The following is a 12,656-nucleotide window of genomic DNA, read 5'->3' on the forward strand; positions in this document are numbered from 1 at the left end:
GGTTTTAGCCTTAATCTGATCACAGCAACTTGCAAGACAAATACATCCCTAACTGTAGCAGAAAGTATAGTACATCACCACATCCAAGGTGATTTTCAAAGGAAAACTAAAAAATGTATCCATTTGATACACAAGAACTGGAAGAGTACATCGGTACTTTGTTGTTAAAAATGGAAGTCGTCCCCCTCTCACTTTTTTTTATTTGTTTTGCTTTTTTTAATCTAATAGAAAAATGAAACGTTATTTTTTTCAGGACTGTCTCTAGAAGAGTCAATGTATGACCCAAGTTCTCGTCTTAACGACGTTAGGCACAAGTTGAACCAAGCTGAGAGGGGAAAGCAACACTTGACTCTTGAAAAAAACCACGCCAGCAAATAGTTTAGGTTTGGTTTTAAATCAAAACATCCTACACAAACCTGGCAGAGATGGCAACCTCACTGCTTTCTTTCAATTAAAGGATAAAAAAAAGTTTAACAAACTCTGACAGCACCATTGAAACTTCTGTTAAAATCAGTTCGGAACACACTTTACATCTCAGCTATTCCTAAGCAACCAAAGAAATGACAGATGGATTCTGAAAATTAATATACAATAGACTTGGGGGAAAGGGGAGAAACAAGCAAAGGAACACCTATTTTAACATAATTCACATTTCACTGCTTGTAGGAATTGTTTCATCTGCATCTTACAAAGTATCCAAATCAAAGGAGACTCAAAATATGAAAATGCCATGTAAACTAACCCTGAAAAACAGCCCAACAAAAAAGTTTTAGAGAAGTGCAGCAGCATTATTTACTAAGAGTGCAGCCTGACCTCAGGAAGTGCAACTTTCGTTACACAACGTGGATTTATTCTTGATCACGGCTCCCCTTTGGAATACCCTGACAGTTCAAAGGCACCTCAAAGCAGTACAGATTTAATTGCAGAGTAAACTTAATGTACACAAGACGAAACACTGTGAGCACAAATGCCTCTGACATCTGACTTTCACCCTTTTTCATGTGACAAGACTTGCACAGGCAGATGGTGACTGATTTTGTCTAAGACCTGAAAGGGAAGCAATGTGAAGAAGGTCGTGCTCATCTTTTTCCTAAAGAATGACACCACAGCTAAGTGCCCCCCATTGATTACACCAAGACCTGGTGCACTTCTGAATTCCTTGGCCATCGTGCCCACGGCACAACTGGCGCTGGAGTACTACAGAGGAAATACTTTAGAAGGAAGAGCATCGTTTACTGAAATTGCCAAGATCAAGGCCAAAACAAGAAATTTCCAGGTCAAAATACTGACCAACCCCAGCACGGCTTTACCTGACTTTTGAAAAGATCACAGCCAAAGCTGTGGCCATAATTAGGTAAGTTCCTAATTAGCAGACTTCAAAAATCAGTTGCAATTACAAGCTCCTATTATTTTTTGGTCTCTCTGGGCGTGAATAGTAATTATGGGTAATTAATCTTAAAAATATCTCACTGCTCATGAAGAGCTCCCAGCAGCACAGCAGGCAACGAAGGACAAGGCACCATCTTAGAGGTAAGAAAGGCTTAGAGTTCTCTCTTGTTAAAAAAAGAATGGGGCAGTATGAGACCTGCTTTTAATTGAAGGTTTCCTGTTAAAAAGTTCCTACTTAACTTACTCCTGAGAAATCTTCAAGTCTGATGCAACCTTCCTATTCTCTAAAAAAGCAGAAATCAAGCAGACAAACCCCTTAAAGTAGTACACAAATATTCATACAATGAGAAGTTACCAACCTGTGTCTTCTTCCACAGCAACCAAATTCAGATTAAAATCCTCAATTTTCCTTTCAGAACACAAAGCAACAACAAAGACCCCGCAGCACAGATTTTGGCGCTTGCTTGCAGTGAGAGTTTATCTTCCTTTTTTAATGTAGAACTCTAGGATTTGTTTTTTCTTTAGAACCTGAAAATAACCTAATGTTTTACCTGTTTGTTGTTTTTTTTTTATGGCAGGCCTGAGGGCCTCAGCCATGTCTAGCCCGATCTTTAACTGCTGCCTGAGAGGAGACGCCAGAAGGGGAAGCACGGTATGGCAGAGATGATCCTTTTGTTAATTGTTCGTTGGTTTTAGGGGGCAGCAGGCAGGGAGGTGGGCAGAAGCACATGTGCTGTTCACAGCATGAGCATGACCAGAGGCATTTGTGCTCGGAGCTCTCCCTTCCTATGACACGTCTGAGCGGGAAGTGACTTTACACGTGAAAAGCTACACCTAATGGCAAGCAAACCACAGCACGGATACAGAAATACTGATAATCCTGCAGATCAGTAACAGGAAAAATACAATAATAATAATTCAAAACCAAAAAGGTATTCTAGTAATCTGAGACCTCGGACGTAAAACTCCTTTTAATCTTTGCAGATAATCTTTAAACCTTTTAAAAAACAAAAGATGTCTTTGTCCTTGATGGCTTCTCACCAACGTTATTCCGAACAGTGCAGGTATGTATTTCATCCTCTGCACATCTTCAGTTGAGGTAATGTCTTTATAACCAATGCAATATTCGGACACCTCTAAAAGGCTGGATGTGCTTTCCCACTTCCCGCCACCCAACCAGAACTTGTGTTTGGATCTTTATTAGCAGCCTGCAAATCCTTTAGACAGGAGAGGCAGAATGAAAATATTCACAGCTCAGTGAAGGACAAAAACTTCTCTGTGCCCTCTGATTCAGCAGCAACACAAACCAGCTCTAAAAAGATCTTCTGCTTAGTTTGAACTCTACTTAGTTTAAAGTAACTAGAAAGTGATGGATAAAGGGAGGCTTGGCAGAGCTGGAAGAAATGCAGACCATGTACTGGGGGAAATAAAAACCAGCAGAGCTTGTCCCGGGTGTTCTCAAAGTGCATATCACAGCTCTGGTGCTACTGCTAAAATGCATTAATAATTCAAAACGCATGCACTAGAGTAAGAGGTCACTTCTCCGAGAAGAGTTTCCAAACCCAATCTAACTTTTATTTCATTTTAAAACAGATGGCAAGGCCTGGCGTTAAAACAAACCTTGAGCCACAAGAGAAGTTGCATGGAAGTGGGCTCTGAATCTGGATCTGATGCTTCTCAAGCCTTACACTTAGGGCTAAAGAAGCCTGAGTTCCCCTCACCTGAACAAGGCAGCACCCTTGTCCCAATATGACGCTTCTTCTTCCATGCAAATCCTTCCTAACCCAAGGCTCCAGCTCCCACTGGCATCCGTGTTCATTCCAGGATTGCTGCACCTATAATTACTGTGGGACTCAGCACACACACAGTTTGTCAATAATTTACCAGCTTATAAAAGTAAAATCCTGGATTCACACTGTAAAAATAACAGAAGTTGTTTTGGTTGTTTGAATACTTCAAGCTGGTAAATGGGAACTTGGTCCAAAATCAGTCACTTTAAAGACTGAATGTTTTGACATGTCATATTTGCAATAAATAAGTTTAACACCCAAGCTCTGTAAAGAGCAATTACACAGCTGCACTGAATTTCAAGGTAACTCACGAGAATTTTTGTTAGTATCTAAACATAAATTGGCAGGACCAGACAACATCACCTACCCCAAGAATGAGATTTTCTAGAAGGCAACTTGTTTTATAACCACATTTATAAGCTTCATCATTCTTCCAATAGAACAGGATTAATTTTAGGGCAGGTTCATGGATCCTGAGCATACATAAAGCATACAGCACTATACATCTTCATTTCCAACTTGCTATAATGCTGGGTTTGCTGGTATCTATTAAGCAACAGTCTTTCCTCTGAATTATTACTGACATAATTCTGAGCATGATGGTGCCAAAAGCTCGCTCTGCAGTTAGAGGTGTGAGCTCTGACTGCAACTCACAAAGCAGTCCCCAGTCATTCAGAAAAACACTTGATGGGGCTTTAAACATTTGCATGCAGGCCTAAACAAGCTTCTCATAAAAGCTCCTTCTGGGAAATATAGGAAAGGTCTTGCACCTTAAAAATATGTCCCATAGCAAGTTATTTAGTTATTATTAATGGTTCTTTAATTCATATGGTAGAAGGATGGAAAGAAAAAAAAACAGATACTAAAATCAAAGTTTCTTCAGTTATTTTAAAGATAAATTTTTAAAAACTACACTTTAGGAGAATGAATCTTGAAGAGGATGTGAAAGCATCATGAGCTTCTTCCTTCAAGTAAAAATAAATCAAATAAAATAAAAACAAACAAACCCAAGCCACAAGTGCACTGCTAAACTGCTTCAACATGATGTTTAATGGTAGCATTCAATTTTACACTGCTTTGCCATGAAAACAACCTGAATTTGCAGGTTTTGTTGACACAATAGCCAGAAATGAAAAGGCAGAGGAAATAAGGAATTGATATCTCTGGAATACTCACCAGAGATCAAAGAGCTTTTTGGTATGGATGCCCAGGAGGAAACAGAAGCCTCCATTTTCCACACACACACACCACAGCAAGGGATAAAATAACAGAACTATCAAAGTCTACAAACATGTTTAAATGCCTCCTAGACATTACAATGGTACGCGTGGGTGAGAATATGTGCCTGTGTGCACGCTTACCCATTTAAAACGAAAAATCTGTCTGAACCCAGACCCTTGGGAAAGTTTAGGTTCACGGGAAATCTTCTGCACAAATCTGTCTCTGTTGCAAGTAAAACAAACAAGAAAACTTGGGTCTCGGCGTAGCAGATCTAGAAACATCCTCTGTGGTACACGTACAGCTATGTGTGCTGCATTAAGAGTCCTGTCACAGTACAGCAAACATTTTCACATGTAGTATGCAAACACCATTAGCTCAAGTGCTTTCTTCTACACTTTCTTGCCTTTCAGGGTAGACCATCAAAGTTTGAGAGCAGCGACAAGCTTTTCCTTGAGCACTCAAAGACAGCTCTTCTCTGATTTTATAACGAGAGAACAAGCTTGATTTTGCCATGCCGCATGCTACGTTACTGAGAGAAGCAGGTGGAGAAGCAGCGCTGATTTTCCAGGTCTGGAACCCAGCTGGAAAGCAGATCACACGAGGAGCTCCACAGAGCTCCTGGACACACGGCGTGTCTAGCACCACAGCCACAGCACGCCTGGGATGCTCAGATGAATGGGGCAAGGGATCTCCTCGCAAGCAGCCCTCGCCTCCTCCCACCCACACTTCTCAGCCAGGACACGAAGACAAACACTTATAGCTACAACTCACAGGCACCCACATTCCACTGGGATGCTAATTAATGAATAAATGAACAAACAGCTTCCTAATTTGCAGCCCAACTTCCTACCCCTGAGCTGCCAACTCTGCCATCAAACAATCTCAAGATGTGGCCCCCAAGCACAAACGAAACAAATTTCCCTTTTTGTAAGCAGGCACAGTGAACACAACATGTAAATGGTCCAAACGGTATTTGGTACTGGCATGACAAACCTCCATATGTAAAACCACACCTCTGCTTCTAGAAATCCCAGGGATTGTACTGATACCAAGTTTCTAGCTGTTAAAACCACACAGGCTCAGCATGCTTGCAGATCTGTGAGCACAACACAAGGTTCATTTAAACGTTTCTCTTGTTAGCAGTACGGCTTATTGTGTATAAAACAAAGAGTTTTAATCCTCTTTCAGCCTATGAAACACTAGTGAAATAGGGATTACTTTTCTGGAGCACATGGATTCCTTGTAAATTTTTAATATATTTTAATTATACATATAATACATCTGTGTTTTTTTCAGGTCATTAAACCTGAGGGAAGAAAAATTTTCCAACACAACTCTGCTCCAGTTACTAATTAAAACAATTTTTTTACAGTTCTGTGACATGCTGCTAAAGATGATTTATGATGGTGGCAAACGGCAAGGGGTCAACGCCAGAGCTAACAGCTGGGCTTATTATGGTCACTTTTAAGACTTACTCATGTCATCAAAGAGCCACTATGCACCAGTAAAGACAAAAATCCACAAACAAGTTTGCTATATTTTCAGCGTTAAATGCAGGGGGAGTAAAAAGTAACCTGGGTTCCTGCAGGAGGTCACCGTTTTCAAATGTGAGTGCTAGAAATCCTCAGCTGCAAAGAAGAGCCAAGGGCACAGAGACTTCCCTGAAACCACCCTGGCCTGCCGGTCCTCAGCACATCGCCTGCCTCAAGGTATTTAAGTCAAAGAAAATGCTTACCCAAATTTGCATGGTTATTTTCTAATGTCACAATAAGACGGAGCAGAAACACACCGGGTGAGCAATGCTCAGACTCTCGGAGTGCCCTCGCTTTGCCACTTGACCCAGCTGGGCTCTGCTCTGGTGAAGCACACCCAGAGGAGACACGAGTCGTCCCATACGAATGTTCAAAAGCACCCAGAGGCAAAAGGAGAAAAAAGTAACAACAATACTAATTCAACGGAATTAACAGGTACAATCTCATTTGCTTTTAACAACAATTTGCAGGTTATAGTCTATCCTTCTATTTATATACTTTGATGATGATGAGCTTAAAATAAAGGACGTAAAAATAAATTCCTTTCAATTTCCTTAGAATAAAGGAAATCTGACAGAGCTCATCTAAAGAAAGACGGAGAGGAATAAAAACCTTTCCTCCCTATGAAAGGCAATTCAATAATCAGCCAGCTGAGCAATGGCAGACAAATTAGCTTTTGCTTTTTAAAAAAGATAAAACAGATTTATAAAGTCATCGTTCCGGTAACCGCCAGCCAAGGGGAGGAAGGAGTGCAACAAGATGCTGATCCCCTCCTTAGCCTTGAAATTACCTCCTGACAGTCTTTTTTAGCAGGTTTTACAGAGTGGTAGACAATTTATGTGAACCTTGCCTGTTGAAGAGAGCTCACTAACAAGGCTGTTAGCTTGCTCTACAGCCAGCAACAACCGTAAAACAAGTCCTGAGCGTGCCAGCAGCTGTAGTGAGGCATCGTGGAGAGAGATCAACGCTTCCACACCTGAAGTCATCCTCCCACTTTAAAATCCGTGCTGGAAGAAAACCAAACAAGCTGGAATTTCACAGGTGTGATCTTGTTCCAGGGAGGAATTTTTCTGAGTGGCAAGCTGGATGCAGAACCGGGAAGTAGAAGAATCCAAAAACTGAGGTGAACTTACTTGAGTATTTTCCTCACTTTTTTGGCATTGAGAAGCTTCGCCTAGAGACTCCAAATTTTAGAAATCTGTTGATCTTGGCTGTAGACTGTGCCAATTTTAAGGGAGTTGTGGCTGGAGTTATTAAGTTAATAGAAGCAGTTTCCACATTATGAACATCGTTGTTTTTCTATACCCATGTCCTTAAGAGCAGCCCTTGCAACATCTCCCCCCTGCCACTTAGAAGGTGATGGTACAGAAACCATACGGAAAAGGCAGTCGGGAGGAGGGGGCTTTGCTCTGCAGAAGGAGACACAACTTGCCAGAACAAGGGAACAGGCACAGGGAGAGAGTGACAGCACCCACAGATGGAAGGCAGGCTAAAATGGAGCACCATGTAGTATTCAGTGTGGTATACCATGCCATAACCACTCAGATGTTTTTAAAGACCAAGCAAAACCAAGCAAAATTATTTTTCACAGCATGAACACACAGCAAAAATCAGGCCAGTTTGGGGGATTTTACTATGCACTTCCATCTTTTCAAGGGAACGAGCCAGGCAGGGAGGACTGCTATTTAATGTTTCACTTTTTTAAATAAATACTTCTTTCCTCTTTAAACACTTCACAAATGGGTGGAATAAATGAAGACATTCTAGCCTGCAGCTGGTCATGACAGCCAAGACGCTGAAATTGCCATGCCCACAGGAGAGCTGAGGGAACGAACAATCCCTCCTCCACCGACGGCAGGGCACAGGCTTCGTTTCCAATCACGGCTGGAAGGAGATGGGAGCTGTCTGACCCCACACAGACACAGGTCAGGGAGCACTGACATTCCTGTTGCTTCTGGTTGATCTGTGCAAAGATGTTTCGGCCTTTAGTCATTGACAAAACATGTTAAAGCACCCCAGTTAGCTCCAGAGGAGGGCATCTGGGCAGGCTTTCCCAGTTTTGTTTCCTTTGCAATCCATCACAGGAAAAAAAATAAATTTGTATGATTAATAGAGGGAGACCTTCACAAGCACACTTCCCCTCCCCACCCTCTTCCCCACAGGATTATTAAATAGAAGAAAAAAAAAGACAAATCACCAGAAGAGGAAGACCCCCCAAAACATCTTCTCAACAGACTTTGTTGATAAAAGGCACCAGAAAATTGAACTGCTCTTTGCAATGCTTCTAACTCTTAAGACACGACAGGAAAATGCAATTACAGATGCAAACCACAGCCACCACTGAAATGCAGCCCAGCGTCTTGGCTGGAAGGCTGCTGCTTGCCAAAGGCATTCAAACAGCAAACAATGTGCTGAGCTGCAGCAGGAATTCCTGGCAGCTGATGCCTCCACCGGCGGAAGTGATTCTGCTTCAAATACTTCCTTTACCACTGATAACACGCTCCTATCACTTGCAATGCCAGGGCTTAACAGATAAGGAGGAGAGGATCTTCCATGCGCCGTAATCCAGTCCTGTTCTGACGGGGTTTTATTTTTAGAAGGCAGCTACACAAACACAACCACAGCGAGACAGAGACCGTGCTGTGCGAAGGGGTAAATCCGTGCCAAAGGCAAGATAGCTGAAGCGATATGAATGTGCATTACAGCACTTTCTCTGCTTTACTGATTATTTGCTCCCTGAAAAACCCCTATCATCTGGGAAGCAGAGAATTCATCAGCTCTCATATTCCATTACTAAAATCTCCTCAACTGAAGATAATTCCTTAATTGTTTCACGTGAAGACAAAATCTTTATTTCTGGCAGGCAGTACAGACACTTGGTGAATACCTGGCCACTGTTTCTCCTGTTCATATTAATGGCCCAGAGAGGGGCTTGAGGGGCAGGATGTTTGGTGCACCAGGAACTGGCCGGACGGCTGCATCCGGAGAGCTGTGGTCGACAGCCCCATGTCCAGGAGATCAGCAACGAGTGGTGTCCCTCAGGGGTCCATGCTGGGACCGATGCTCTTCAATATCTTTATTATTGACAAAAACAGCACACTTGTGGATGACACCAGGCTTAGTGGTGCAGCTGATGCAACAGACGGAAGGGATGCCATCCAGAGGGACCCAGATGGGCATGAGAAACAGGTCCACACGAACCTCATGAAGTTCAACAGGGCAAGGGCAAGGTCCTGCACCTGGGTCAGGGCATCCCAAGCACCAGAACAGGCCGGGGGATGACTGGATTGAGAGCAGCCCTGAGGAGAAGGACTTGGGCACACCGGTGGATGAGAAGTTGGACAGGAGCTGTCAGTGTGTGCTCACAGCCCAGAGCACACACTGACATACCCTGGGGTGCACCAAAAGCAGTGAGGCCAGCAGTACAAGGGAGGGGATTCTCCCCCTCTAGCACACTGAAATCACGTTTAAATTTAAGATGCTACCTGTGAAACTGATTCTGAGCATGCTATGTCACATTGGGATGATTTAGGCACTTCTGAAGTTAAGCACGCGGTGAACTTTCCTGCCTACCTGTACTCGGAAATGTCAGTGTAAGAAAACCTGGAAGAGGCACTGAGGACTTCCAACCCTGTATTTTGGTGCTTAACTGAACATTAAGATGCTCTGTACAGCAATACCTGCATAAGCAATGTCTACTTTGTATATTAATTGGTTGGATTTGGATGTTCTAGAGACAGGAGAGGCATCACAGATGGACGTTAGCCAAGACCTGTGGAAAGGCAGAGCAGACCTCAAGAGCGAAGGCAGGCAGCAGAACCGACCTAACCAACGCTGAGTGATCACAGCCTAGCTGTGGCCTAATAACATCTAATTTGGGGGACACAGACCACAGAGGGCTGAACCACAGTTCTGTTCCTGCAACAAAGCTCTTAAATACTCACCCAGTATCAGACTAAAACAAACGGTCTGTGCAGAACCTGGCTTTTCGTCATAAAGTTAAAAATGATACGTGCATGAAAAATAAATGCAGTAATAAATATGAAGTATTTCAGCAGAATACCAGTGGATTTCTGGCACTGATGCAATTTGTAAAGCCCATCCTGTAACTGCAGCTTTGACAGCAGCTACCTTTGTCATGAATACAGCTTTTGCCTGGTAAACCAGAAATTTCCTGCCCATGCAACACGCGTCTTGCTGGCCAGACACAGATAAGGGTAAAATATGTGGCTGTTGAAAGCAGCGTACCAGAACATCTCTGAAGAGAAAAGCCTCCCAAAATGCATGTAGTTTTGTTAGCACAGTGCTAGGAAGAGAACAAACCCCTTTTTATACATCTCGAAGTTAATTTAAAACGATCTCATGAGGTGAAATGCCAAGATATTAATACCAATTGCAGCATGAGACCATATTACAAGTGACATAAACGTTACAAAACAATCTGAAATTTGGCCAGGCTGTTAATAGACAGCATTACACAATTACTGACACAGCCAGATAATGCTGCATTTCTACTATGCAAATTTTTAACAGTGAATAGATTTTGAAAGGAGTTTACACCCACTACCCCCTCAGATGCAACTTGGTAATTCGCTATTAGGTGCCAAGCTGTCAATTACAAGTCACTTCATCCTACTGCTATTCTCTAGTCTACTTTGTTATCACAAAGGAGCCACCAATGAAAGCCACTTGATTAAAATGTATGAGCCCTATATGAACCTATTTTTAAGACTGTAAACTAATACTGCTGTTGTATTAATAGCTTGCATTTATTTTGCCATTAACACCGGTCTTCTCCTCCTAAGGAAATACTGTAATGCTCTGTTCTTCCCTATGTCAGGAGCAGAGCTCTGTTCTCATGATATTTTTATCCCTATTAAAAAGAAACCACACCGTGGGAATCTATCAGGAATCTTGCTTAGAAAAGGGGAAGAGCAAGAGGCACGGAGCTGGTATTTAGGGCCTGATTCACCTTGTTTAAGCACTTGTTTGGCTTTAGGCACACAAACAGCAAAGAGCACATTTGGGTGAGTAAGGCTTCGGTTCTGTGTAGGGCTTCTCAGAGGCAGCAGAAAAGACTCAACTGGCTGCCCCCAACACATTCCATCAGGCTCCCGCGCGGCTGTTGACCATCCTTCTGACTCTGTGGCACAGACACTGAGATAGAGCTGAACACCCAGGACTGCTTTTTCTTCCCCTGCTATCCCTCCCCAGGTATTTCAGCCAGACACTGCTCTGGTTACAGCCGCTGGTGTCCTGCCTTCTGCCGGGGTAACACAGAGCACACCTGAGCAGGGGCACGGGAAGCTGCAGACAGCACCAGACTGCACCAGCTCTTGCTTGTGCAAACTGCCCACCAGCACATGCTTTGCACAGCAACGTGAAGAAAATCTGTAAAGGAGATATTCTGGGATTTTATTTCTGCAATTGGTTTCTCCCTCTTGAGAACACACAACTCAGCACATCAACCATACAGGTACCCACTGCCCTCCTTAAAAGATGCCAAGAAATGCTTAACCCCACAAAATAAATGATTTGTCTTCAAAATCCTTTAAATACTAGCAACAGGCAAAGGTTGTAATCTCTCTGCAGCATGCACATGGCACTGGAGGTCTGCTAATGCACCCACCTCTCTGACTGATGGAGAGGAGAACTCAGGATCGCAGAATGCCAAAACCATCCCCGTGTGTACAGAAACCTGCTCAACACCTACTCCACATAAAACCTCTCCCTGAAATGACTGAAAGATCTATGATGTCAACTCAGAAAATTACCAGGAGACAAAAATAGGGATGCAGATTAGTCACACTATTCCTATAGACAGGAACTGAACGAAGCAGAGCTTTGCTTCAGAAGCCCGAGGATTGCTGTGAGTCAGCAGCCCCCTCCCAGAGACCTGACAAAGCACTGAGCTCTTTGCTCTGGTGTCCTCCTGAGGCCACTGCTTTGTCTAACTCACCGAGCCTTGGGGACATCTGGGGATAGTACCTCTCTCCTTCTTTTTTGTTTCAGCCACAATCATTACCTTAACTGCGAAAGAACAGGGTTTTGCGCTTCTCAGGTAAGACTGGAAAGCTTTTGGGGGGTGGAACAGAATGTATCACAGCTGAAATGGTTCTTTTGAGTCAGCAATGTGAATTTCTACGTAACTACTGTATGTGCACGTGTCTTGCAACGTATGTGCAGCCCCTGCTCAGAATAGTGGATCTACTTAGAGCCATGAAGTGTGAGTAACAGCAGATAGGAATCCTGAACAGGACCCAAATTCCAGAGCACACCTTCTCAGTCAGAATTTAAGGACAGAAAAAAAGGGTGCATAATTCTGTTTGCAAAACTGTCAGGTGCAGAAACATGAAAAGCTGTAAATAATTCACTGTATTACAGGAAATGTTTTACAAATGAAAAGGTTGTAACCTCTTTTTGGCTACAAGGCTGGCAGATGCTGGAGGCATTCCAGTTTCTGAAAGTGCAGCACAAGATGTGCCCTATTTATGAGAAACTAGCAGTGACTCTTGGTTTTCAACCCTCCCCGGTACTCCTCAATGAAAAATGCATCTGCCTATGTTTCTGATGGATGGCTCACAAAGGAATAAAGCCTGCACACTTCTAGAAATGCAACTCAGGCTGACTAGCAGTTTCTTGCATTCTGATGACACAGCTGCTGCAGTGCACAATGCAGAGCTCGGATAACACGAAGAGAATCAGTAAATTTGAATTAACATTT

At 43.0% G+C, this 12,656-nt stretch overlaps 1 protein-coding gene and 1 long non-coding RNA gene across 12 annotated transcripts in view; one reads left to right on the top strand and one right to left on the bottom strand.

Annotated features, from left to right (window-relative positions):
- Positions 1-12,656, bottom strand: part of ARHGAP32 (Rho GTPase activating protein 32) — a 264,246-nt gene that overhangs the window by 125,396 nt on the left and 126,194 nt on the right. The gene's annotated exons all lie outside the window — the stretch shown is intronic.
- LOC139999437 (uncharacterized) lies at positions 344-3,163 on the top strand. The gene is made up of 4 exons (XR_011804944.1): positions 344-1,530; positions 1,968-2,041; positions 2,374-2,453; positions 2,983-3,163. It is a non-coding gene; the product is annotated as an uncharacterized lncRNA (long non-coding RNA).

This window comes from Anas platyrhynchos, chromosome 25 (genome assembly GCF_047663525.1).
Source record: "Anas platyrhynchos isolate ZD024472 breed Pekin duck chromosome 25, IASCAAS_PekinDuck_T2T, whole genome shotgun sequence".
Classification (NCBI taxonomy): Eukaryota; Metazoa; Chordata; class Aves; order Anseriformes; family Anatidae; genus Anas; species Anas platyrhynchos.